Raw genomic sequence first — 13,746 nt, 5'->3', positions numbered from 1 at the left:
CGATCTCTCAACAAGAAGTACACTTCTCAAAACTATCATTTAGGCATGAGTGTACTTATCCTAGGTGAATAATTATTCACACTGTTTATATACAGTTGGCTGGATACATCTGGCACCACAAAATAGGTATCTAAACTTATCCATGGAGCAGATGTATGCCAACTGGTTTTTCAGAGGTGTTACCTGGTGCATTTGCTCTTCAGCCATTCTGAAAGTTTTAAGACCCCTTCACTTTTTTCACATTTTATGTTGCGGCCTTGTGCTAAAAAATAAATAAATAAATCTAGTTTTCCCCCATCAATCTGCACTTAGTACCCCATAATGAGAAAGTGAAAACTCAATTTTATTAAAAAGGAAAAACTAAACTTTTGCATGGATAGTATTCAGACCTTTTGCTATGACACTTAAAATTTAGCTTTGAGGGCCTCCCATTTCTCCTGATCAACTTTGAGATGTTTTAATACCATGATTGTAGTCCACCTGTGGTAAATTCAGCTGATTGAACATGATTTGGAAAGGCACACCTCTGTCTATATAAGTTCTCACGGCTGACAATACATATCAAAGCAAAAACAAGCCATGAGAAGGAACCAACTGCCTATACCGCTCAGAGACACGATTGTGTGGATGCACAGCTTGTAGAAGGGTACAAAAAAATGTCTGCTGCATTGAACATTCCCAAGAGCATTATGGCTTCCATCATTTTTAAATGGAAGAAGTGTGAAAAACCAGGGCTCTTTCTAGAGCTGGTCACCCCACCAAACTAAGTAATTGGGGGAGAAGAGCCTTGGTAAGAGAGGTCAACAAGAATCTAATGGTCACTCTGGATGAGCTCCAAAGACCCTGTGTGTAGATGGGAGAAACTTCCGGGAGGTCAACCATCACTGCAGCTTTCCTCCAATACAGGCTTTAAGACACATGAAAGGTCTAAAGGACTCTGACTATGAGAAACAAGATTGAACTTTTTGGGCTCAGTTCTAAGCATTGTGTTTAGAGGAGACCAGGCACTGCCCAATACCATCCTCACAGTAAAGTATGGTGGAGGCACCATCAGCATCATGTGGTGAGGGTGTTTTTCAGCAACTGGGACAGGGAGACTGATCAGCTTAAAGGAGCAAAGTGCAAATATATTCTTAGACTATATTCACATGACAGTGGAAAGAAAACAGCATTTAAGGCTAATAAAGACCTCTCAGAGTGGCCGACCCATGGTGGCGATCATACTTGCTCCTGGGTCAGCTCTTCCTCTCCCTGCAGTGCTGAAAACAACACCCGTCAATGGTGGGGGCACTATTTTCCCAGAGGTAGGACCCATACCTGACACTGATGGCATATCCTAGCGATATGCCATCAGTGTCTGAGATGGGTATAACCCTTTAATGGTTCTCAGTCTCTGACATGCCTTTGGCTCAGTTTAGCTATTGCACCATTTAATTAAATGCCAGTTTAATCAGTTTATTCAGACCTGGTATCTTTTATTCAGGGCATTTGTGTTGTGTGTGTGGCGCCAATGTCACCTAGCGTATCTAAGGCTACTTTCACACTCGCGGTTTGGCTTTCCGTTTGTGAGATCCGTTCAGGGCTCCCACAAGCTGCCCAAAACTGATTAGTTTTGCCCTTACGCATTCTGAATGTAAAAGTATCCGCTCAGAATGCATCAGTTTGCCTCCGTTCCGTCTCCGTTGCGCTTTGGAGGCGGACATCAAAACGCTGCTTGCAGCGTTTTGGTGTCCGTCTGACGAAACTGAGCCAAACGGATCCGTTCTGACACACAATGTAAGTCAATGGGGACGGATCCGTTTTTTATTGCACAATCTGGCACACTAGAAAACGCATCCGTCTTCCATTGACTTTCAGTGGTGATCAGGACGGATCCGTCTTGGCTATGTTAAAGATAATACAAACCGATCCGTTCTGAATGGATGCAGATGGTTGTATTATCTGAACGGAGCCATCTGTGCAGATCCATGACGGATCCGCACCAAACGCGAGCGTGAAAGTAGCCTAAATGATACAGCTATTAATGCACTCTCAGCCTTGACCACTAGACATTCACAGTTTGCCATCTTTGCATGCTGCACATTGTAAAGTTGAGTTCAAGTTCAGTCATATTGTTTTCAGGAATAGGTAATAGCCTTACGTAATAGCACTCACGTTTGGTGCGGATCTGTCATGGATCTGCACAGATGGATCTGTTCAGATACAACCGTCTGCATCCATTCAGAATGGATCTGTTTGTATTATCTTTAACATAGCCATCTAGAACATTGTGTAATAGAAAATTGATTCGTCCCCATTGACTTACATTGTGTGTCAGAACAGATCGGTTTGCCAAGCTGCGTTTTGGTGTCTGCCTCCAGAGCCAAATGGAGACTGATCGGAGGCAAACGGATGCATTCTGAGCGGATCCTTTTCCATTCAGAATGCATTAGGGCAAAAATGATCAGTTTTGGACCGCTTGTGAGAGCCCTGAACGGATCTCAGAAACGGAAAGCCGAAACACGAGTGTGAAAGTAGCCTAAGGAAGGGTTACACAGTCAACCCGTTATAATCCAAGTACTTGAGCATGAAGTTGACATTTAAATCCTCTGTATGCTGGCACGGATTTTCCAGATGTTGGCATGGGACAGGCAGGTCTCATAAGCCCTTGTTTTTCCAAAGCAAAAGTAAAAAAAAAGGATAATATTTCATGTTGCCCCAACATGCTGTATCAGCAGTCTTTGCAGAGCATGGCACTATTCCACCATTTAACACTTTCAGTAACCATTCACATCATATGTTATAGTCTTTTAAAACTATTATTATTTAATATACTGTATACTTAGCCAGCAAACATCACCTATATAAATAAGAATGTACTTAGACCAATCTTACAAAAAGGCACATGCAGAAGCGATTTCGTATTAATAACTGTATTAGCTCTATGCATATAAAATATTACAAAGAGGAGTATATGAGGAGCTAAAAAACAACACACAATTAAAAAAGCAGCAGCTACCCAGCTATATAACAATGTATAAATGCAGCATACCAACATATAACCTGTTAATACACAGTAGTAATTGTGATATGTACACAGGGTAGCAGTCTCACAATATCTTGTACAAGGATCAGCTTCTGTGGATCTGGCTGGCGCCTGCATTTTTTTATTATGCGTTATATTTTGTAGCTCCACGTATATAATCTTATAGTTTTAAATGTACTATTCTAATAAAGTAATCTAGATTACATAAGATTTGCTTTGTGTGTAACTTTTTGTAGGTTTTGTGTACATACATTAGTATTATTATTTTGTGTACTTACATTATTATTTAAAATACAGTATATTCTTAAAGGGCACCTGTCAGCAGATTTGTACCTATGAATCTGGCTGGCCTGTTGCATGTGCGCTTGGCAGCTGAAAGCATCTATGTTAGTTCCATGTTCATATGTGTCCGCATTGCTGAGAAAAATGTTTGAATATATGCAAATGAGCCTCTAGGAGCAAGGGGGACGTCGCTGTTACACCTAGAGGCACTGTTCTATCTGAACCTGCATTGCACTCTGCACTTTGATTGACAGCGCCAGGCAGTGTAAATGTCATCACGGCTTACCCTGTCAGCCAAATTGGAGAGGATGCTGCAGTTGCAGAGAGAGAGCAGAACCTCTAGGTGTGATGGCAACGCCCCCTTTGCTCCTAGAGGCTTATTTGCATATATTAAAACTTCAGGTTCATAGGTACAAATCTGCTGACAGATGCCATTTAGTTTATCTATTTAGGCTTTCTTTGAATAGATTTAAAGTGCGTCTGTGAGTGCTTCTGACCATGGTAAACTGCTGCCAGCAGTAGGTAGGGGCTCGAGAGAGCAGCACAGTGGTGGTGTGAATATGAAGTTCTATTCTACCTTGTACTGTTCTTGCTAGGGCAGGGCTTCACTCTGAAGTGCTCTCTGCATCAAAGCCACTCCTCTCTGCTCTGAGTGACAGCTGTAGCATCCAACCAATACAGCTGCCACCAGAGCTGAGGGGAGGTGCAGAGAGCACATCATCATGATGCCACACTCTGGGCAATTTCAAGAATAGAATCTAGCTGATTAAACTTCATATTCACACTACCCCTGATGATAAAAGCTCCACAAAAGATATGTTTGTACTACTCTTCCCATATGCTACCTAGTGCTGTCAGCAGTTTAGCATGGTCAAAACAGCAGATTCCATTTAATTATGTAAAATTATGTATGCCATACTTCTCTTAGACCTTAGATCTTCCATGTAGATCATTTCTTTGCCGTTTTCAGGATTTATACCTGAACAGATTATTTTTTCAATTGTCTCTGCCTATGCATTTATTGAATTGTTTTCTTTTTGCAGAATTAGGTAGAAGGTGAACTCATTCATGTTATTGCCGGGTGATCCTTCTATTGTGTTTTGCTTTCAGTGTTCGAGTGTTCCCGGACATTTCCTGTTTTTAATAATGTCCCAGGACTCTACTGTTCAACTCCCATAGAATTAACTAACTGTATAATCGGCTATTATTACCCTCTTTCTACACTTTCTGTTTGCTGTTATAATAAAATGCACTTTAAATCCCAATATAAAACATGAATGTAACATTCTGATCACTAAGAAGTACAGTATAAAACATTGGGATTTTCTAATTGTATCAGCAGTTATCATCATCCTCTTCTATAGGCTACATGCACGCGAACGTTGTTTGTTTCCGTGTCCATTCAATTTTTTTTGCGAATAGGATGCGGACCCATTCATTTCAATGGGTCCGAAAAAAATGCGGACAGCGCACCGTGTGCTGTCTGCATCAGTATGTCCGTTCCGTAGCCCCGCCAAAAACATGTCCTATTCTTGTCCGTTTTAGGCATTGTTACAATGGATCCTCAAAAAAAACCAAAAAAAAACTGATGGAATACAGATGTCATCCGTTTTTTTTTTTTGCGGACCGTAAAATACATACGGCCGTGTGCATGTAGCCATGATTTATTTGTAGATCACTAGAAATGCAGTATGAAAGAAGGGTACATATAAGGAAAAAGTCCTCTGAGCAAATTTTGCCCTAAACAGCCTTATGCACCATATACTGTACATGCATAGTATTGCACACATATGACTGTTATTAGGGGTCATACATGTGTACCATGCTAAAAAAAAACAACACATCCACTCTTGGCATTTCTAGATATGGCACAACATGCAGTATGAATGACTTTATTATGATCCCTTCACTGAACAAATTTGCCCAAGAAGGAAATTTAACAGAGGCCCTACATATATTTGATCATGGAGGCCATCGCTTAGAAACAAATCATTTTGCAGGTTGGGAATTTCATACATTTCGTAATATCTACCAGCACAAGCACCTTGACGCGCGTTTCATCCCAAAGGGTTCCAGACTAATAGAGAGCTATATCACAGGGTATGCTTATATAGGATGCTTATGTGTTTCCTCTGATGCGAATATGGTATTTTGATTTATTTTGTATACTCTTGTGAATATACTGCTCGCACTTTTGACTATACTTTTCTACTAGCAGTACTGTGGAATAGTCACGTGTGATTTTAAAGGGACTCTTTTTTTGTGTTCTCTTGTTCTAAATTGTTGATAATACTGTGATTTTATTGACTGATCTTGGTTATTGATGGTATGATGCCAGTGACAGTCAGAGATACCACTAATATATTCTATGATAATAAATATCATCGCTGTTTTACGGAACATTGCCTCTTGCTGAGTTCTCTGTATTTTTCTTTCCATCGTGCCACTCTCCTTTTCTTTAACTATTTATTGTGTAAATTACGTAATGTATATTAATAAAGGCATATATATATATATATATATATATATAAAGCGAAGAAGTAGGACTGCACTCCAAATGTGGTAAAAATAGCAGTGGTTTATTCACCCATAATATGGCAAGTCTTGCGACGTTTCGGCTCACAAGAGCCTTCCTCAAGCTCGAGGAAGGCTCTTGTGAGCCGAAACGTCGCAAGACCTGCCATATTATGGGTGAATAAACCACTGCTATTTTTTACCACATTTGGAGTGCAGTCCTACTTCTTCGCTTTGTACAATTTTGGGGTTTGCCGCTGCCCTGTGTTGGACCGTGCACCCGCACTCTGGTTGGTGCTCCCACTGGACTTTTTTCCTTTACTATATATATATATATATATATATATATATATTTCTAAATATTGAGTCCCATTGGCTTTGTTGGACATTTTGTTACGGAGTTAGGAGTTGGGTTTCACATCTACGTCCCTTGCAGACTCCATCAAAGAAAGCTGAAAAACCGTGACACCGTGACAAGAAAACCGAAGAACCTCATTATAGCAAATGTGGTCCATCAGACGCCATTTGCGCCCATCATGGAAATAATCCAGCTCTGCTGTTATTTTAGTTTTTCTGTCGCTATAACAGAGCAGAAATATAAGCACAGAATGAACCCTAGCCTAAAACGGCTTCACAAGTATCAGTGAGCTTACAGCTGGAGAAGCAACATTATATGGGTGAAAAGATCCAGAATGACATGTCGAGACCCTGCCCTAGGCCTACTAACGCCAACTAGTTTTATGTTTTTGAAGCATGAAATAATGGAGATGCTACTGTATCAAAACTTGGGGTAGCTGTATGGCGAGAAAAAGGGGCGTTCAATGTAATCTATAGAGGAAAGGCAACAAGATCACTTTACTTTCACATATCTACTGGAGAGACATAGGCCAAGTTGTGACAATTATTTCAATAATCTCCATAATTACAGTGTATGGTGCTGTACTCAGTAATGTGTGAAGAGACCGCACAATCTGATGAGATTAATTCCCGGAAAACCCCTTTAAGCCACACAAATATCAAGGTTCCTGACAGGGGCTCCAGCATGTATCTTTGTCCAGGTTTTTTCTACATTGTATTTTTATTTATTTATTTATTTTCTTCTCCTTTTTTTGGCAGAGGGAGCCAAAATATCAATTATTACCCACAGCAACAGATGTATGCAATGCTGTGCAGGGTTGGACGCTTAAAGAGGACTTTATTACTTTTCCTGACGTATTCTTTTTATACTACTTGCACCCTTTAATAACAATTCTGGAGCATCTTTTCTTATGATTCTATGTTGTACCATTCCTTTATTATTCCTACTAAACGTTTATGAATTAATTGCCCACAGTCTACAATATAAGGTTCATCTAGGTATTACTAGTAGTGGGGGGTGTCCCTGCACATTCTGCTGCCAGTGTCAGACTGATAACACCCAGTTGGACTTTTTTGCAAATTCCTTCATAAACTTCAAGCAGGAATAATAGACAATGGCACAGCACAGAGTAGATAATCCAGAATTGGCATTACATTGGGAATGCAAGTGGTAACCTAAACAGACATAACAGACATGTCTCTTCCATTGTGGCCTCCTGCAGTCCTGTGAGGGTGCTGCCTGAACCAGCCCTGAACCCTACTGGCCAATTGAGATCTCTCCCACTGTAGTGAATGAGCATTCAGCCCCTTTTCATAGATGTTTATACATTGGGTATAGTGCTGGGGTGTAGGCAAAAATTAAAGGGACTATACTAGGGGACAGTGAATTAAAATAAGCCTGTTATATAAACTCTAGAACTGTTGGTTCCTTAAATGCAAATGAACATCTCATCATTCCTGTAAGGAGTCAGTTGTATATAGGCAGGAAATTATCCAGACATGCCATAAAAAGATGTGCATAACCCAACACCAAATACAACAAAAGTGCATATTACAATGACCTGTAGGGAAGAACATTTTTATATCCCTTCTCCTTACACGATGACTTATATGCACATGATAGCAAGAGATGTACTCTACAACAGGAAACATCAAATTATATGCTACATGCAAACCTGTAATTTCCATGTTACAGCAGAAAGAGGGAAATGTCTACAAAAATACACAACCAGAAAAACATGCAAAAAAAGATTCTGTTCTTGATTGGGTTTAGTTCTATTTACTATTACATGTGCATCCATAATGTTTTATTCCAAAATTTCGACTCTTCTGCCTTTCAAAACTATATAGACAATGTCATAGAGCAGCAGGAAATGCTAGCAGAATGCTTGGGTGTATAGGGAGAGGCATTACCAGTAGAAAGAGGGAGGTGCTCATGCGGCTCTACAGAGCACTAGTGAGACCTCACTTGGAGTATTGTGTGCAGTACTGGAGACCATATCTCCAGAAGGATATTGATACTTTGGAGAGAGTTCAGAGAAGAGCTACTAAACTAGTACATGGATTGCAGGATAAAACTTACCAGGAAAGATTAAAGGACCTTAACATGTATAGCTGAGAAGAAAGACGAGACAGAGGGGATATGATAGAAACTTTTAAATACAACAAGGGAATCAACAAGGTAAAAGAGGAGACAATATTTAAAAGAAGAAAAACCGCTACAAGAGGACATAGTTTTAAATTAGAGGGGCAAAGGTTTAAAAGTAATATCAGGAAGTATTACTTTACTGAGAGAGTAGTGGATGCATGGAATAGCCTTCCTGCAGAAGTGGTAGCTGTAAATACAGTGAAGGAGTTTAAGCATGCATGGGCTAGGCATAAGGCCATCCTTCATATAAGATAGGGCCAGGGGCTATCCATAGTACTCAGTATATTGGGCAGACTAGATGGGCCAAATGGTTCTTATCTGCCGACACATTCTATGTTTCTATATTTTGCCTTAAATGACATCCTATGTTCCTCATAATTGTCCCAAAGACGAGTGCTTGTAAAAGTGTGGCTTACAAGAGAAGCTTCTTTCATCACTCATACTCATCTATGAAAATAGAGCAAATAAATAAAAACAGTTTAAAGTTGTTAAAGGGAACCTGTCACCTGGATTTTGGGTATAGAGCTGAGGACATGGGCTGCTAGATCGCCATCCGCAATATCCAGTCCCCATAGCTATCTGTGCTTTTATTGTGTAAAAAAACCCCACGATTTTATAGATATGTAAATGAGGCTAGTAAGAAGCCCAAGGAACTGTTATTAACGTTGGTGGATGTGCTAGCGGCGATCTAGCAGCCCATGTCCTCAGCTCTATACCCAAAATCCAGGTTACAGGTTCCCTTTAAATTGTGTGCCACCATCTGCATCACTAACACAACCACTGGTCCACATTTACTAATGCTGTGTAAACTTTAGACATCCAGTCTGAAATTGTACCAGATTTACTACAATGGTTCACCCTTTATGATAAATCTAGCGCAACTTTAGACACTTATGTCTAACTTTAAAGCACCTATTTGTTAGCTTAGTTTAAGGCCTCACGTACACAACCGTGTTTTGTGGTCCGCAACCCGCGGATCTTTCGCAGGTCCTGCACTGTTACATATGCCTAATTTTGCCCGCAACAAGAATAGGGACAACAGAAGGAGGCGGGGCCAATAATGCCTTAATGCAGCACAAAATACCTCCCTAGCAGAGCCAAATACCACAATGCAGTGCAAAATGCTGCACCAGGCCAAAAAAAAAAAAGAAACACACAAGAAGGGGTGTGCAGCTACACTGTTCAGAAAGATGTAGGACATCTGGCAGGGGGATCTAAATATGCTTTTCAGGTGACCTGCGGTACTTCAAATACCATCTCATACAGCACTTCTGTCACTATGGACATCTGTAGGTGGGCACTAGTAAGAGTGATCTATCAGTGTTGAGATGAGATGGTGGTTGGAAAGCTTACCTATATCCCCCTGCCAGACATAGATGTACACCCCTTGAGGTCCATCTTCTTTCAGATAGCTTGGAAAGTGGCATCTGAGCCCAGGTCAGCACCAAAGTGAACAGGAGTCGCATTGCAGCCTGCTACATCCCATATATAATAGCAACTACTGACCGCAGAAGACAGCTAATACTTCTGTTATTACATGGCAGGCCTGGTTCATTCATTCTTGTGTTCTCCTTCCAGATAGCAAAGATTTCTAATCCCCTCATTCCCAGAGGCACTCCAAATTCCCCATAATTCCACTTAAAATCACAGTGTGATGAGATCCGATCTGCTCTCAGTGCGTCAACTGCTGTGCTGTGTTCTTCAAACCTGCTGCAGACCCACTAATATAAGGAAAAGCTAATTTATATATTTATTGTGCCGCAATTCAAGCCAGTTTGTGGCTAAAATTAAATTATTATTATTGTAGTAAAAACTAATCATTAAAGGGAACCTGTCACCATGGAATGCAATGCAGGAATTTATACACTTACATCTCTGTTCTTTCAGTTGAACACGGGGCAGGTGTTATCAGTGATGAATGGCATCCTCTGTGTAAGGGCTTGTTCACATGACCGTATGGCTTTTTCTGTGTTTTGCAGGCCGTTTTCAATGGATCAGTTTTTTGTTTCAGTAGTGTTTCCGATTCCATTCCGTTTTTCCGTTCCGTGTTTCCGTATGGCGTATACAGTATACAAGAAGAATACAAACTCCAGTTTATGCGGTGCAATAGAATTCATTTAATTTGCAATGTGGCATATCATATACGTGACGTTTCGGCCACAATCCGGCCTTCATCAGACTGGTGCCGCTGGAAAGACTGCTTAGATGGCAGGCGTATATAGAAATCACTTGAACGCCTGCTGGTATGTGGAGGTACGGCAATAGCACTTTCTCATGGGAAATTAAGGATCTTTTAACCTGTAATACAAATAGTGTAATTTATGTTATTGAATGTCCATGTAAAAAACAGCACATTGGTAGAACACAAAGGAGTCTTAAAATAAGAATTTCTGAACATATATCGAATATAAAGAAAGAAAACGAAAACACCCTTTATCAATGCATTTTTAAGCAGGTGCACAAATAAAGATCCTTGTGGAGAGGGGGAAATCACATTTCAAAGATGTCACGAATAGAATCAATATATATATATGATTTTAATTCACTAAAACCAGGAGGTTTGAATCTAGAATTTGAGCTATGGGGTTTTATATAGAGTGGTGTGCCTTCTCCTGATGTGGGATCATGTGTCAGGCTGTTTTACTAGCACCACGACCCCCCTTCGGGGCAAGGCTCCCATCTAACTACATCCATCTAAGAAAGCAATGTATCCCATAGGAAAAATAGGTTTAAAAAAAAAACGCATTTAAAACGCATATGCGTTTTCTGAATTTCTCAATTTTATTTTACATTCTTAACGTATGTGTATATCTTTGATCTTGATTATATTATATATTATATGTTATATATATTTTATTAAATATTACTGTTATATTATTAAAGATTTTTAATTACTATAGTTATATACTATATTTTTATATTATTATATTGTATTGTTAAGGACCAATTATTTGAAGACATAATTATGAAAGAAAGTTCCAGTGTATATATACATAGCCAGGTGAAGCATGTAGAGCATGATCAACCTAAGACCAGGACCGAAAAATACCATAAAACGCATTTTAAAGAAAAAATGCAATAAAAAAAATGCAGATGCGTTTTTTGGCCTTTTTGGGATTTTTTGATTATTTATTGAACATATACAGTGGAATGTTGATCCAATCATATTTGGAAGAAACAATATGCATTTTGTAGTCCGAAACATGCTGCTATTAAGATTCCCTACCAGAGTTTATAATACTCTGAATAACCAAGTTTTCAATGCAACCATCGACACTATATAAAGAGTAAGTAGTTCGAGTTTCCATTCAATGCCACTGATGAAGAGGTGAGGTCACCTTGAAACACGTCTGGCGGGCTAAGGAAACTACTGAACATATGTCCGTCAGGATCCAAAAGTGCACATCCGAAAAGTTAATTTCGAAAAGAATACCCTCATTTGTCTTCAGTCTACACCTAAAAATCCTGTGATTACAGAACACCACGTAGGGGGGCGCCAACATTCGAGCGCAACTAAAAAGCACTGCGAAAGAAAAAAGACAGGAAAAAGCAGCCCTCGATTGGGTGAGTAGCTGTACTGCAGGTGGGACACCCCTGCAGTAAGCAACACCAAAGTCTTTCAATAAGTAGAGACAATCGAATATATAAATGTAATCTGCAAGTAAAATTGTATACAGTCCCTGACAAAAGTCTTGTCGCTTGTGTACAAATTGGCCTGAAGTGCTGCTAAAATATATTTCTAATCAAGATTTTGTTACAAGAAATGGGTCATTTTAATGTAATCAACAGCTTTTGTAATAATGTTTCAGTGCAAAATGAAACTGACAAAAAGTATTCTAATATTCACAGCTTGGTAAAGCCCATTGAGTCAATTTTTTCCAAGACATAAGTGTTGTCGCCTTGTTGTATGAGCTTCACCTGTGACTAATAATGGATCAATTAGGTCTCAGGTGTGTATAAAAAGAACCCTAGTACACTAGACCTTCACATCAACTGCAACTAGACCTCTGCAAACATGCCTAAGATTCACCCAGAGACTAAAGTGTTGATTATCAAGAGGCTGAAGACCAGATCCACTGCTGATGTGGCAGACACCTTCAATGTGTCTCAGCGTCAAGTTCAGAGGATAAAAAAAAGATTTGAAGAGACTGGAGACGTTTTGGAAGACAACTGCTCGAGAGGACCGTTTGTTGGCTCGAAAATCCAAGGCCAGCCCATTTTCCACTGCAGCAGAGCTCCGCGAGACCTGGTCACCTGAAGTCCCTGTGTCAACCAGAACAGTTTGTCGGATTCTGTCTCGAAATGGCCTCCATGGTCGAATCAGTGCCCATAAGCCAGCACTAAACAAAAGACAATTGAAAAACCGTGTGGCATTTGGCCACAGCCTGCTAAAAGGATGGACGCTGGAAAAGTGGCAGAAGGTGGATTTTTCAGATGAATCTTCTGTTGAATTACACCACAGTTGCAGCAAATATTGCAGCAGACCTACTGGAACCCGCATGGAGCCAAGATTTACCCAGAAAAGAGTGAAGTTTGGTGGAGGCAAAATCATGGTCTGGGGTTACATCAGTGCTTCTCAGTTATTTTCTGTCATGCCCCCCCAGGAAGAAGAAAACATTTTGCGCCCCTTCCCCCCCCCGCGCGACTGTAAATAGTATCATTTGTCTATAAAATTGTTATAAGTACAGCCCCCAGTAATAAGAGCCCCTCTGTGTCAGTAATAACAGCCCCCCCCCCTTTGCCAGTAATAACAGCCCCCCCTTTGCCAGTAATGTTATGGGGGGATCTGTGGATGACAGACACTGTTATGGGGGGATCTGTGGATGACGGACACTGTTATGGGGGGATCTGTGGATGACGGACACTTATGGGGGATCTGTGGATGACGGACACTTATGGGGGGATCTGTGGATGACGGACACTTATGGGGGGAACTGTGGATGACGGACACTTATGGTGGGATCTGTGGATGATGGACACTTATGGGGGGGATCTGTGGCTGGCACTGTTACAGGGGGATCTGTGGCTGGCACTGTTAGATATGTGCCATCCACAGACCCCCCACCCCATAACAGTGCCATCCAGTGCCCCCCCCCAGCCCATAATAGTGCCATCCACAGACCCCCACCCCTTAACTGTGCCATCCACAGATTCCGTGTGCCCGCCACCGTTTAAAGTTATTAAACATGCCCCCCTCACTCCTAATAATACCGTATATCCGAATTTCTTCTGTATCGGGCCGGCGCGTCCCTCAGTGACGTCACTTGTCTGCGCCGCCTGCTTCATTCATAAAGCAGGCGGTGCAGGCACGTGACATCACTGAGGGATGCGCCGGCCGCCCGGCCTACCTGCCGGCATTATACAGAAGAAATTCGGATATACGGTACTATTAGGAGTGAGGGGGGCATTTTTAATAACT

At 40.8% G+C, this 13,746-nt stretch overlaps 1 protein-coding gene and 1 long non-coding RNA gene across 3 annotated transcripts in view; one reads left to right on the top strand and one right to left on the bottom strand.

Moving 5' to 3' along the window:
* The window catches only part of LOC122934283, an 898,769-nt gene that overhangs the window by 72,117 nt on the left and 812,906 nt on the right, over nt 1-13,746 (bottom strand). For both annotated transcript variants that reach the window (XR_006388647.1, XR_006388648.1), the window contains exon 8: nt 10,199-10,625. This is a non-coding gene — a long non-coding RNA (uncharacterized LOC122934283). The remainder of the gene's footprint in view (nt 1-10,198; nt 10,626-13,746) is intronic.
* Nucleotides 1-13,746, top strand: part of BCL2L11 (BCL2 like 11) — a 69,216-nt gene that overhangs the window by 32,363 nt on the left and 23,107 nt on the right. The gene's annotated exons all lie outside the window — the stretch shown is intronic.

The sequence above is a fragment of the Bufo gargarizans genome, chromosome 4 (genome assembly GCF_014858855.1).
Source record: "Bufo gargarizans isolate SCDJY-AF-19 chromosome 4, ASM1485885v1, whole genome shotgun sequence".
Lineage (NCBI taxonomy): Eukaryota > Metazoa > Chordata > Amphibia > Anura > Bufonidae > Bufo > Bufo gargarizans.
This window is presented reverse-complemented; position numbering and strand designations above follow the sequence as displayed.